The sequence below is a fragment of the Lissotriton helveticus genome, chromosome 7 (genome assembly GCF_964261635.1).
Source record: "Lissotriton helveticus chromosome 7, aLisHel1.1, whole genome shotgun sequence".
NCBI lineage: Eukaryota > Metazoa > Chordata > Amphibia > Caudata > Salamandridae > Lissotriton > Lissotriton helveticus.
In genome coordinates, this window is record NC_136068.1 from 1,016,118,731 (window position 1) to 1,016,131,775 (window position 13,045).

The 13,045-nt window shown below is 51.7% G+C and overlaps 1 protein-coding gene and 1 pseudogene across 4 annotated transcripts in view; one reads left to right on the forward strand and one right to left on the reverse strand.

The window, feature by feature from the left end:
* CYFIP2 (cytoplasmic FMR1 interacting protein 2) overlaps positions 1-13,045 on the forward strand; it is a 197,798-nt gene that overhangs the window by 159,223 nt on the left and 25,530 nt on the right. The gene's annotated exons all lie outside the window — the stretch shown is intronic.
* The window catches only part of LOC144767262 (egl nine homolog 1-like), a 36,008-nt pseudogene that overhangs the window by 3,081 nt on the left and 19,882 nt on the right, over positions 1-13,045 (reverse strand).

Here is a 13,045-nt window from a genome sequence, read left to right on the forward strand (position 1 = left end):
ACTTTTATTTCTAACACAAAGCCCGTTTCAGAAGTCCTGAGCACAGAAAGCTATAATTACATTGCAGGGAACTTCCCACGGCCCCATGTGTTGCTAGGACTTCCCCAATTACCTTAAAGCCTCGTTTCCAGACCCCTGCCAGCCTCATATCCAGAGCCCTGCCAGCCTCATACCCAGACCCCTGCCTGCCTCGTATCCAGACCACTGCCAGCAATATACCCAGACCCCTGCCAGCATCATATCCAGACCCCTGCCAGCCTCATATCCAGACCCCTGCCAGCCTCATACCCAGACGCCTGCCATCTCATTATGCAGACACCTGCCAAGGACGAGATGCAGATTCGGGGAGTAGAAAATATCTGCCGGAGAGGGTAGGCATATGGAGCAGAAAGCTTTCAGGAAAGAATGGTTCACACAATACCTGTTGTCAATACTCGGGCATACAAGGCAAGTGACTGGAAGGCTCAGAAAATAAGTGAAGGAGGGACGACAGCGGTAGCACTTACCTTGGTCCTTCCGTTGATTCTGAAGTTGCCGAGCCTCCCGTTACAGTGCCGGATTAGGTCGTCCATGCAACTCATCAGGCCCCCGATGGCCTTGCATTCGGGCTCGCTGCCCTCACCCAGGTGATCTGGTCTGCGACGAGTCGCTCTTCTGGCTCACTAACTGCCCGTCCGTAAAGCGACCCGTGCCTCGCAGCGCGCGCACCTCCCGCGCAACGCCCTCACCCGCCACCGGGCCCAGGAAGTAGTCGAGCACGCAGATGCCGTGCTTCTCCATGCATGGCAGCAGGTACTCTCGAGCCAGTCGCTGCGAAGGTGGCGGGCCCCGGCTCTGCCCATTCAGTGCCCCGCATCGCGAGCCCCCACCGACGGCTGCAGTCATGAACCGCCCTGACCGCTCAGTGTAGTCCTCGGCGGCCAGCGGCTGTGGTTCAGGGGGTTGCTGGGGGGCGACATCCGGCGTAGCATCATTGCCACCTGGGCTGGCGGAGGCAGCAGTGGTAGGGGTGGTCGAGGCCCCAGCGTTAGTAGTGTCAAAGGCCCCAGTGACTGAACCCTTGTTCACTGGAGTGGCAGAACCGCCGGTGCTAGAGGTGGGAGTGGCAGTGTTGCCATTAGGCTGCTCGCCCCCTTTACACACCAGCTTGTGCTTCTTCCAGTCCTAACGCTGGTGCTCCTTGCTGCAGTAGAAGGAGCTCCGGCAGCGGCCACCACACAGCAGCTGTTCGGGTCACAAAAAAAAAATGGCGGACGCAAGCTTCTGAAATTTTCGGAATCGGGGGCGTGTTTTGGCGTTCTGAGTGTCGGATGACGTCACAGTCGAAAGAACGCAAAAAAACGCCCCCGAATCCGAAAGAGACGGGGCTTTATTGGAGTGACACCCCTCTCCTCCAATGGCTGGCCTCCGTTTAGGAAGCCAGCCAATGGAGGAGAATGGAGTAGAGAGGCGGGTTCAAGCCCCCATACTCCAAATCATTAAATCTCCTCCCCCATACTCCAAAACATCAAATCTCCTCCCAGAGACTGCGCAAGCGCAGCCTTCGGTCCTCGACCTAAAAAGGATGCAGTGACTCTTCCTCAAGACCTGGGATTTTAAGTGCAGGAATAGGTTCGATGACGACGTTCTGCCAGACCTCGTGGTGTTTCTTGTCGGATATGTCTACAGATCGGTTCATGGTTTATAGTACGGCGAGTGGCGTTAAATTGTCTTTTTTGAGCTTGACTGGTGGTATTATACTAGGTTCTGGCGCCTCAGAGGAAAGTACACCTTATTTAAATCTTGACTGACTTATTTTAATTTAGTAACGGTGCTATAAGGAAAAGAGAACCACACTTCCTCCTTTACATTAGGCTAGGGCCACAAAAGTACATAACACTCCTTAGCACACGTTTTTTGTATCATATAGCAGGTACATGTGTTTTCACAATACATCCATCAAGCATTCCTCAATAATTAAAAATGAGATCCTTGTCATTCAGGGTTGTTGATTGGTGTTGTTTATTTCTGGAGACGTCACAGCCAACACGTGTTTCGTCGTTAGGGAATGTAACCCTCGACTTTCTCAAGGCTATAATCCGGACAATTTCTCTGTTGTTTTTGAGGTGATACTTCCAACCCTCAAGGGGTTCTGTACGGGGACTCGTTCGTGATATTCAGTTCTTTTGGGTCGAGCCGGAGTGCCGGTTCTTCATTAGGCCGCTTTCGCTTTGCCCTTCGTGTGTCTAGTTCGGTCCCCACTGCCGTCGGTCGGTAAAGTCGAGGGTTACATTCCCTAACGACGAAACACGTGTTGGCTGTGACGTCTCCAGAAATAAACAACACCAATCAACAACCCTGAATGACAAGGATCTCATTTTTAATTATTGAGGAATGCTTGATGGATGTATTGTGAAAACACATGTACCTTCTATATGATACAAAAAACGTGTGCTAAGGAGTGTTATGGGCGTTAAATTGTCTCCTGTTTAGCGCGGGGGCCAGTTCAGCAGAGACTACTCTACAGAAGCCGATTTTCAGCCTTGTGAAGTTGTGAGAAAGCACGCTGCATTCCTAAATACTCCGAGTCCTCACATTTATTTTGAACGCAAGCTACTGCCCTCGGGACAGAAGGGAAACTAATATGCTGGGACTGGGGGGAGTTTTCATCAACAGCCCGGCGGGCCGCGGCCTCTCCGAATTTAATGCCCAGTGCCACCGTGCCACGCAGCTGAGCACCAGCTGGATTATAGGGGGACAGATTCATTTCTAAGCACAGGGAGAGTAAATGATTTGCCCAGAATCACAGGATGTTTGAGCCTGCCTCCCTCCTGACGCCAACCCGGTTCCCCAGGTTCATAGTCGGCCGTTCTAGCCGTTAAGCCACATCCTCACCAAACCAACGGCATGTTTGGGGATTGATATCCCTGCATTGCTTCGGATGATTGGAGCTTCATCCTCCAGGTTTTGTCTCACGTGAGGCTCATTTGCAAAGAAAAATATAATTTCATGAAGGAGGTGTTGCACAAATTGCACCAGTCCAGTGGCTATATAACCTCTTTGCGAAGAGTGACATCTGTTGAAAAGCTTTCATACCAAAGCAGGCAGTACACAATCACGTCATCATCATTTACCAATTACCACTGAGTGCGACATCACGACCTCATGGTTGTTCTGCTCAACAGTCATTTTATACTACGCATTTTAAACTTTCTGCGACGAGAAAGATAACTCAGTCTAATGAAGAGGGCTCAAAGTTGCAAATCTTGGATCCACCAGTTCCGACTTGGGTCCGTGTGAGAAGTTGGCCTGATGTGCAGTGCTCACTATTCTAGTGATCACTATATATCAGTCCAAACAACCCTTATTGATGATTGGTTGTAAGTCAACCTTATAGACCAGCTATCCTAGTAGCATGGATACGAGCAGTCTAAGGCTAAGACTCTAGAGGGCGTGTTAAGCCAGCTGTTTTACCATCACATTACCCCTTGAACACCCAGTGAAAGGACACCACACAAGTGTTATGAAAATAAACAGTGTATTTATTAGAATCACAACAACCCTGTACTCTTTATGAGGACAGGGTGCTAGGCACACAACAAAACTCTTACGAAAATACTTAAGTTAGCACGTTATACACAAATGCCCGAGGGGCACGAAAAACCATCTACTTTAAAAGTGGAATGCGAATTACTAGCAGGTAAGTAACAGTTCTAATAGGCTTTGGAATCGCTAGGACTTGACTAGGGAATCGTTAGATTACTACTAGGAGACCCAGGGGACTCGGGTGCAGAGTGTGCACTCTCACGCGGGATGCGGGACAAAGTCTATGGAAGCTAGTAAAGGCAAAGTTAGTGTTCACGGGCGAACCCGACCTGGTAGGAAGAAAACGACAGTGGATCCTGACCCTAGGATAGTGAGGCTATGCTGGGACACCGAAGTGCCGAAGTTACCTAGCCCAGGGGCTGCAGCTGCATAGGTCTGAAAAGACGTCGGGGATCTCGTTGCCGGACCAGGAGCCTGGAAGGAAGAAGTTGCTGGCAGGCGACCAGTGAAGAAAAGTTCGATGGATCCAAGCCTGGATCAAGGAAGAAGAAAACCTGAAAGCAGAGGGGACCAAGTTCTTGAATCACTAGCCAGTGATTAAGTGGGCACCAGGATGGCACCGGGCGAAGTCACCGCAGTCAGGTGAGTGGGCGCTGCTGGGCTCTGCAGTCTCTCGGACCAGGAGGCGTTGTCGGCGACCAGGATGGAGGTGCGAGCTGTCCCACGAAGGTTCTTGCTGTCGACGTCGCTGCACCCAGGATTGGGCAACAAGTCTTGGCAAATGCAAGGCCCACGCGGTGGACCTAAAATGGCGTCTTGAGTGGACCAGGAGGGTCCAGGGTACTTCTCCGATGGAGGGAAGCAAGGGCCAGTCTGGAGCAACCAGACCAGCAGCAGAAATGTCGTCGGGCGTCGTCAGGAAGGCCACAAGCCAGCGGGCTAGTAGCCAAACAACGCGGTGAGCAGTAAAAAGCAGAAGGGCCCCACGCAGATCGTGGAGATGCTGGGGGGCTGCTCTTCGGTGCTGGAGCTGCTCAGGGTGGGGGCTTCTCGGACCCCAAAGCACTCACCAGGAATTCACTCGGCGGGCTTGCTGGAAAGAAGTCGTGCAGTCTTGCAGATGGCCGGTCCCTTGAGGTCTCGTCGCACCCACGGTTCTCAGCTGGGCTGTAGAGGTGGGTAGAGGTCAGAGGTGCCAGGGAAGCCGGTTCTCGTCGAGCTGGGCAGTCGGATTCCGGAGGAAGGACTTGCAGCAGACCGCAGTGTTCTTAGATGGTGCCTGCGGATGCAGGGTGACTACTCCTTAGTCACAAGGGAGAAATCTTAGGAAGAAGTCTTGAGTTCCTTTCGCAGAAAGTAGTTTCAGGATTCAAAGATGATCTGATTTGGAAGGGGGCCAGTCTCTACCTTTATCCTGTAAAAGGGGGCTGGCACGCGACTAAGTCCTGCCCTATGGGTGGGACTAGGAGGGGGGTGGTTACACCCACTTCCTTGGCGGGCTTTTCCCCAGCACAGGGTCTGGAGTGACCCTGGAGCTGGTTCCAGCCAGCCTATGCACAGTGAGCACCGGGGTGCCACGTGCAGTCACCTTCCTCTAAAGCCCTGCCTACCTACAATACACAAAACCCTGTCTGGGACGGTGCTGGCACCGCCCCTGGCAGGAAACCCTTTGTCCTTATCTCCTGCTCTGGGAGGACTCCCAGCAGCAGGAGGGCAGACTTGTGTCTCGGTGGCAGCATCCATTTTGTGGATGCTAAGGCTCTGTCTGACTTTAACCGGGGTTAGGGGTTACATACATGTCGTGTCCCTCTAGAAGGGTGGAATGCTAACCCCGTCGCCAGAATTGGCGAGGGGTTAGTATTCCAATTCGTATGACACCTTACTCGACATATTTTGATAAAGCGATACCAGAGTTGGCACATAACCGCGAGGATTATAATGCACTTAAGAGTATATGGTATGCGATATCATGGAAACGGCTAAGGGATGGATCCCGAAAGCCGCAGACAGGCTCAGCTCATGCCAGAGCACCATCTCACACGATTCCAAGCACTCTGCCTTCAGGATTGTTAAGGCCTGCCATAGGAGTGACTGATAGGAGATCTGTGTGTCCATTTTAGGGTTAGATATAGGTATACTATATCTAAAGCAAAGGGTGATTACACCACCTTGCCCCAGATGTCAAGCAGCCAGTTGTGTCAGATTTGGATGGCCAGCCAGGGGTGGCATAATACATGCTGCAGCCCCTGGTAGGCCCTGGGTACACCTATGCCCTGGGTACCTAAGGTACACTGTACAGGGACTGATAAGGTGACTCAGTATCCAATTTAGATATGTACCTAAGGTACATGGAATCCATTTTACAGAGAGAGCAGTGGGCCTGAGGTCCTGAATAGCAGGGCCTCAGGTCAACTAAGTCAGAAAACCAGCAAAACACCAGGCAAAAAGTTGGGGGCAACCATAGTCAGGGATACCTTCCTACATAACCCCCCCCCAAACGAAAGGAGATAAGGCTATCCTTGCCAGGTAAGCCTATATTGCCTGAGTGGCCATTAAAGGAAGTACCAGCACTGGCATGGTTACCCCCTATCTCATGGTCCACTAAGCAATCCCTCACCCTAAGGGTGTCTGAGGGTCTCCACCATAGGGAATCTCTACCTGTGGTGTGTTTTGTCAAAGAAAAAGGCTGGTGCTGAAATGGAGTACTGAAGTGAGGCTCCACTAACTTTGGGCTCAGCTTCCTCCAATCACTATCCACCATAGAGGCCTTTCTTTCCAAGACTGAGTTGTTTTGGGCTCTCAGGGTCAACCTCTGGCTACCTACAGCTGGAGGTTGGGTCCCTCTGTTTGGCTTACTGGAGGGACAGGTCAGGTTTGGGGCCCTCAGGTCCCAAGTTTGGCTGTGCCCAACAGTGTCCATCTGTGGGAGGTCCCTAACTAATTTTAAGGGGGATCCCTCAGGAGTATGTTTTATTTTCACTTGGCTAGGATTACTAGCTTCAGTGCCCTTAATCTGTTGATTGGGAAGTTCTTTTGGACAGGGGGCCCTTTGGGGTCCACCACTGGCCTCCCTGACCTCTACAGCCCTGGGCTGACTGAGGCAGGGTAGAGAGGGGCAGGTTACCTGCTCCAGACTGGGTCCCACCTTGGAAGGGTCCACTGACATCAGGGGTTCTGCCAGGCTAGGCCTGACTACCTCTGTGGCAGTTTCTTCACAAGGGGTCAGATCAGTTCCCTGAGGAGGCTGATCCTGTCCTAAAGTCTGGGGGAAGGGAGATTTCTCTTCCTCCTCAATACTCTCTGTCTGAGTGGAGTGATCCATAGTTTCAGGCTTCACAACACTGTCATCTGTCTGAGTTTGAGCTGTGGCCATCACAACTCTCCCAACCTTTTCAGGAGGGGGCTCAGTTTGGGTGTGGGCTGTGACCATCACAGCCTTGACAACCTGTTCTGGGAAGGAAGTTGTCTGAGATTGGGCTGTGACTGGCACAGCCCTCCTGACCTGTTCAGGGAGGACATCTTGGACTGGGGCTGTGGCTATCACTGCCCCACTAACCTTACCATGGGTATTTACCATTTTAGAATGGGTTTCTTGCTCAACTTCAGCCCAGGCTGAGAGCTCTAAATCATTCCCCAGTAGGCAATCTACAGGCAAGTTTGGTGACACTGCCACTCTCTTGTGGCCAGTGACACCTCCCCAGCTGAGATTGACCACTGCCATGGGATGATCTCTCTGTACTCCATCAATATTGGTCACCTGGTATGTGGCACCAGGTAAAAGTTGCCTTGAGGGGACTAGACTCTCAGTCACCATAGTGATGCTAGCCCCTGTGTCTCTATAGGCCTCAACTTGTATACCATTGATGAGGGGCTCCTGTCTGTACTTGCCCAAAGTGTTGGGACAAGTTGTGAAGTTGGCAAACCCCATGCCAGTCTCACAGACAAGAGTATCTAAGTCAGGGGACCTGGTTAGGCCAGAGTCCCCAGGAACTCCCAAAGTAAATGCACCCAAATTCTTGGGGGCACTCCCACCACCTGGGGGATTACTACTAGTAGTAACAGGAGGTTTGGGAATGTTACTTGGGGGTATGTTTTCCTTATTGTTATTCTTTGGGCAACTGCTGTCAGTTTTTAAATGACCCACCTGTTTACAGGGATAACAATAAGGTTTCTTCTGGTTGTTGGAAGGATTCTGGGACCCACCCCCCTCAGAGGATTTTTGGGGCCCTGATGTGGTTTGATCTGTAGATTTATTCCCACCCTTCTCTTGAGGCTTGGTTGATTCCTTTTTCTGGTCACCACCTTGGTTCTTGGGCCTAATCCTGGTTCTGACCCACTTGTCTGCCCTCTTACCCAATTCTTGTGGAGAGGTCAGATCAGAGTCTACCAGGTGCTAGTGTAATAACTGGTTCTGACAATTATTTAAGACTTGCTCTCTCATAATTAGATTATACAATCCCTTGAAATCAGTAACCTTACTACCCAGTAGCCAGCCTTCCAAAGCCTTAGTGGCACAATCAACAAAGTCAGACCAGTCCTGAGACTGAGTTTTCTGGGTGTCTCTGAACAGCAACCTGTACTGCTCAGTGGTTAAACCAAACCCATCAACCAGTGCATTTTTCAGGACCTGGTAATTGTTAGCATCCTCCACTCTTGTAGTGAGGAGCTTATCTCTACCTTTACCATCAAAGGAGAGCCACAGTATAGCTGCCCACTGACTCTGGGGAATGCCCTGCACAGTGCAGGCCCTCTCCAAAGCAGCCATCCATTTCTGGATGTCATCCCCTTGCTTAAAGGGGGGCACTATTTTAGTCAGGTGTTTAGTATCTAAACCCTTCTCTCTATCTCTTGGGAGATTGCTGCCACCAGTGGGAGCTAGCCCACACATCTGCTGCTCTCTAGCAAAGGCAAGCTTCTCTTTGGCCAGGGCAAGTTCTTCCCTTTCAATCCTCAGTTTAGCTTGTCTCATCCTTGCTTCATGCTCTCTTCTCTGAGGGGAAGTCAATCTCCTCTGGGGAGAGTTCCTTCTCCCCTGAGAAGAGGCATTAGAGTGCAGAGATCTAATGGAGTCCCTAGAAAGAGATCTATCTCTCCTAACTCCAAGGTTAGGCCTACTTAGGGTCAGTACTGGGGGTCCCCCAGATCCTAGCCCAAGCAAGTCTAAGTTGGCCCTGGTTAGCCTTCTGACTACCTCAAGACCTTTGTCTACCTCATCCCCAGAGAGTTCCTCTTGATCCTCCTCCTCAACTGCTGTAGCAGTGTTGGGGAGGTCTGGATCACCAGAGGTTCCCTCTAAGGCTGGCATGTTCTCATGTAACTGAGAAAGCTTTCTGGCATCATATGTCTCTAAGAGACCTATCAGAAAGGGAATGGTGGGGTTAGACCCCTGCTTCAGTTTCCTGGAGACACAGATTTGTCTCATCTCCTGGAAACTGAGAGCTGCATATCTTGAAGTGACCTGTGGAGGGTCAACACTGACCAGGGGAGTCTCAGTAGATTCTCCCTGGGTAGACATGCTTTTCTAGTGAGGTGTAAGTGGTGCACTTACCTACACTATATGTTTGCCTACTGATCCCTTGCTAGAGTTGTAGTTTAGGGTGTGCTAAGCCCTAGGAGCTACAACAGCTGGTTCAGTAGAACTCAGAGTATTCTAAGCTAAGTTATATGTACCTTTAGTACTTATGTGATCTTTCACAAGATATTCTTAGGGCATGTGTGGTAAAACAACAGCAAGCTCAAATCCCAACCGCTGCTCACCAATGTGAGAAGTTGGCCTGATGTGCAGTGCTCACTATTCTAGTGATCACTATATATCAGTCCAAACAACCCTTATTGATGATTGGTTGTAAGTCAACCTTATAGACCAGCTATCCTAGTAGCATGGATACGAGCAGTCTAAGGCTAAGACTCTAGAGGGCGTGTTAAGCCAGCTGTTTTACCATCACATTACCCCTTGAACACCCAGTGAAAGGACACCACACAAGTGTTATGAAAATAAACAGTGTATTTATTAGAATCACAACAACCCTGTACTCTTTATGAGGACAGGGTGCTAGGCACACAACAAAACTCTTACGAAAATACTTAAGTTAGCACGTTATACACAAATGCCCGAGGGGCACGAAAAACCATCTACTTTAAAAGTGGAATGCGAATTACTAGCAGGTAAGTAACAGTTCTAATAGGCTTTGAATCGCTAGGACTTGACTAGGGAATCGTTAGATTACTACTAGGAGACCCAGGGGACTCGGGTGCAGAGTGTGCACTCTCACGCGGGATGCGGGACAAAGTCTATGGAAGCTAGTAAAGGCAAAGTTAGTGTTCACGGGCGAACCGGACCTGGTAGGAAGAAAACGACAGTGGATCCTGACCCTAGGATAGTGAGGCTATGCTGGGACACCGAAGTGCCGAAGTTACCTAGCCCAGGGGCTGCAGCTGCATAGGTCTGAAAAGACGTCGGGGATCTCGTTGCCGGACCAGGAGCCTGGAAGGAAGAAGTTGCTGGCAGGCGACCAGTGAAGAAAAGTTCGATGGATCCAAGCCTGGATCAAGGAAGAAGAAAACCTGAAAGCAGAGGGGACCAAGTTCTTGAATCACTAGCCAGTGATTAAGTGGGCACCAGGATGGCACCGGGCGAAGTCACCGCAGTCAGGTGAGTGGGCGCTGCTGGGCTCTGCAGTCTCTCGGACCAGGAGGCGTTGTCGGCGACCAGGATGGAGGTGCGAGCTGTCCCACGAAGGTTCTTGCTGTCGACGTCGCTGGACCCAGGATTGGGCAACAAGTCTTGGCAAATGCAAGGCCCACGCGGTGGACCTAAAATGGCGTCTTGAGTGGACCAGGAGGGTCCAGGGTACTTCTCCGATGGAGGGAAGCAAGGGCCAGTCTGGAGCAACCAGACCAGCAGCAGAAATGTCGTCGGGCGTCGTCAGGAAGGCCACAAGCCAGCGGGCTAGTAGCCAAACAACGCGGTGAGCAGTAAAAAGCAGAAGGGCCCCACGCAGATCGTGGAGATGCTGGGGGGCTGCTCTTCGGTGCTGGAGCTGCTCAGGGTGGGGGCTTCTCGGACCCCAAAGCACTCACCAGGAATTCACTCGGCGGGCTTGCTGGAAAGAAGTCGTGCAGTCTTGCAGATGGCCGGTCCCTTGAGGTCTCGTCGCACCCACGGTTCTCAGCTGGGCTGTAGAGGTGGGTAGAGGTCAGAGGTGCCAGGGAAGCCGGTTCTCGTCGAGCTGGGCAGTCGGATTCCGGAGGAAGGACTTGCAGCAGACCGCAGTGTTCTTAGATGGTGCCTGCGGATGCAGGGTGACTACTCCTTAGTCACAAGGGAGAAATCTTAGGAAGAAGTCTTGAGTTCCTTTCGCAGAAAGTAGTTTCAGGATTCAAAGATGATCTGATTTGGAAGGGGGCCAGTCTCTACCTTTATCCTGTAAAAGGGGGCTGGCACGCGACTAAGTCCTGCCCTATGGGTGGGACTAGGAGGGGGGTGGTTACACCCACTTCCTTGGCGGGCTTTTCCCCAGCACAGGGTCTGGAGTGACCCTGGAGCTGGTTCCAGCCAGCCTATGCACAGTGAGCACCGGGGTGCCACGTGCAGTCACCTTCCTCTAAAGCCCTGCCTACCTACAATACACAAAACCCTGTCTGGGACGGTGCTGGCACCGCCCCTGGCAGGAAACCCTTTGTCCTTATCTCCTGCTCTGGGAGGACTCCCAGCAGCAGGAGGGCAGACTTGTGTCTCGGTGGCAGCATCCATTTTGTGGATGCTAAGGCTCTGTCTGACTTTAACCGGGGTTAGGGGTTACATACATGTCGTGTCCCTCTAGAAGGGTGGAATGCTAACCCCGTCGCCAGAATTGGCGAGGGGTTAGTATTCCAATTCGTATGACACCTTACTCGACATATTTTGATAAAGCGATACCAGAGTTGGCACATAACCGCGAGGATTATAATGCACTTAAGAGTATATGGTATGCGATATCATGGAAACGGCTAAGGGATGGATCCCGAAAGCCGCAGACAGGCTCAGCTCATGCCAGAGCACCATCTCACACGATTCCAAGCACTCTGCCTTCAGGATTGTTAAGGCCTGCCATAGGAGTGACTGATAGGAGATCTGTGTGTCCATTTTAGGGTTAGATATAGGTATACTATATCTAAAGCAAAGGGTGATTACACCACCTTGCCCCAGCTGTCAAGCAGCCAGTTGTGTCAGATTTGGATGGCCAGCCAGGGGTGGCATAATACATGCTGCAGCCCCTGGTAGGCCCTGGGTACACCTATGCCCTGGGTACCTAAGGTACACTGTACAGGGACTGATAAGGTGACTCAGTATCCAATTTAGATATGTACCTAAGGTACATGGAATCCATTTTACAGAGAGAGCAGTGGGCCTGAGGTCCTGAATAGCAGGGCCTCAGGTCAACTAAGTCAGAAAACCAGCAAAACACCAGGCAAAAAGTTGGGGGCAACCATAGTCAGGGATACCTTCCTACAGTCCGTCACGACCCCAGTAACAGTTACTGCCCATATAATACATTATTAGCCATTGGGCTCGGGCATGGGGACACACTGCTTAACCAGGACGTCGGACGAACCCGGTTTGCAACTGCATGTAGGGCTCCAGTTCTGTGCCCTTTGCCACGCACATCTACGTGATAAAGAAGGTGCAGGTGGTTATATGAGGTACAATATCGCATAAGGGGGAAGCAAGTGGTTGTGCTGGGTGGCACCTGTTCATACCATGATGCAACTCATTGGTGCTACACACTACAGTGGCGTAACGAAATGTGAGCCCACCCCAGCACCCCTCCCCCCTGTAAAGAACATGGAAGAGGGGCCCAACTCACTGGAACCAGTCAGGAACTCTCAGGAGGACTGGGGACCGGCCGCCGCCTGTGCACTGTCCAGGAGGTGGGCCCCGGAGCTCTGCTCCCCTCCCGCACTGCGGGGGCTCCGGGGACTATTGTTACGCCACTTCAGTGAGTAACAGGCATCAACACACACAGTGAGAGAGAGCGAGATCGCTTACTTTTAATTTTTTTGCAGGAATGAACCAGATCTGAAAGAAACAGGTTAGTATTAGATTCCTTACCTTAGAATATCCCCAGGCGTCAGTCTGGATCCGGAAACTTTTGCGTAGCAGTACCCCTGCGCGTCGGTAGGCGTCGTCTGCAGGCGTCCCCTGCGGCTCCGCGTCGTCGGCGTCGTGCGCCGTGATGACGTCGCTGGAGTATATAGACGCCGCCTCCGCGCGCTGACGTCAGTTCTTCTTTTTTCCGCGCCAGTTAGCGCAGATCCGAAGAGCAGTACTCCGGTCTTTGACCAAGGTTTTTTGATTACTCTAACTCTTTAGGTGCCGGTAGGATGCCCGGTTTTAAAAATTGTGACGGGTGCGACCGCATGATGTCGGTCACCGACCACCATCGACTCTGCCTCCGGTGCCTGGGCGCGGACCACGACGTCGAGTCCTGCGTCGACTGCCGGGCCTTAACGAGTAAGGCTAGACGGGAGCGGTCCCGCA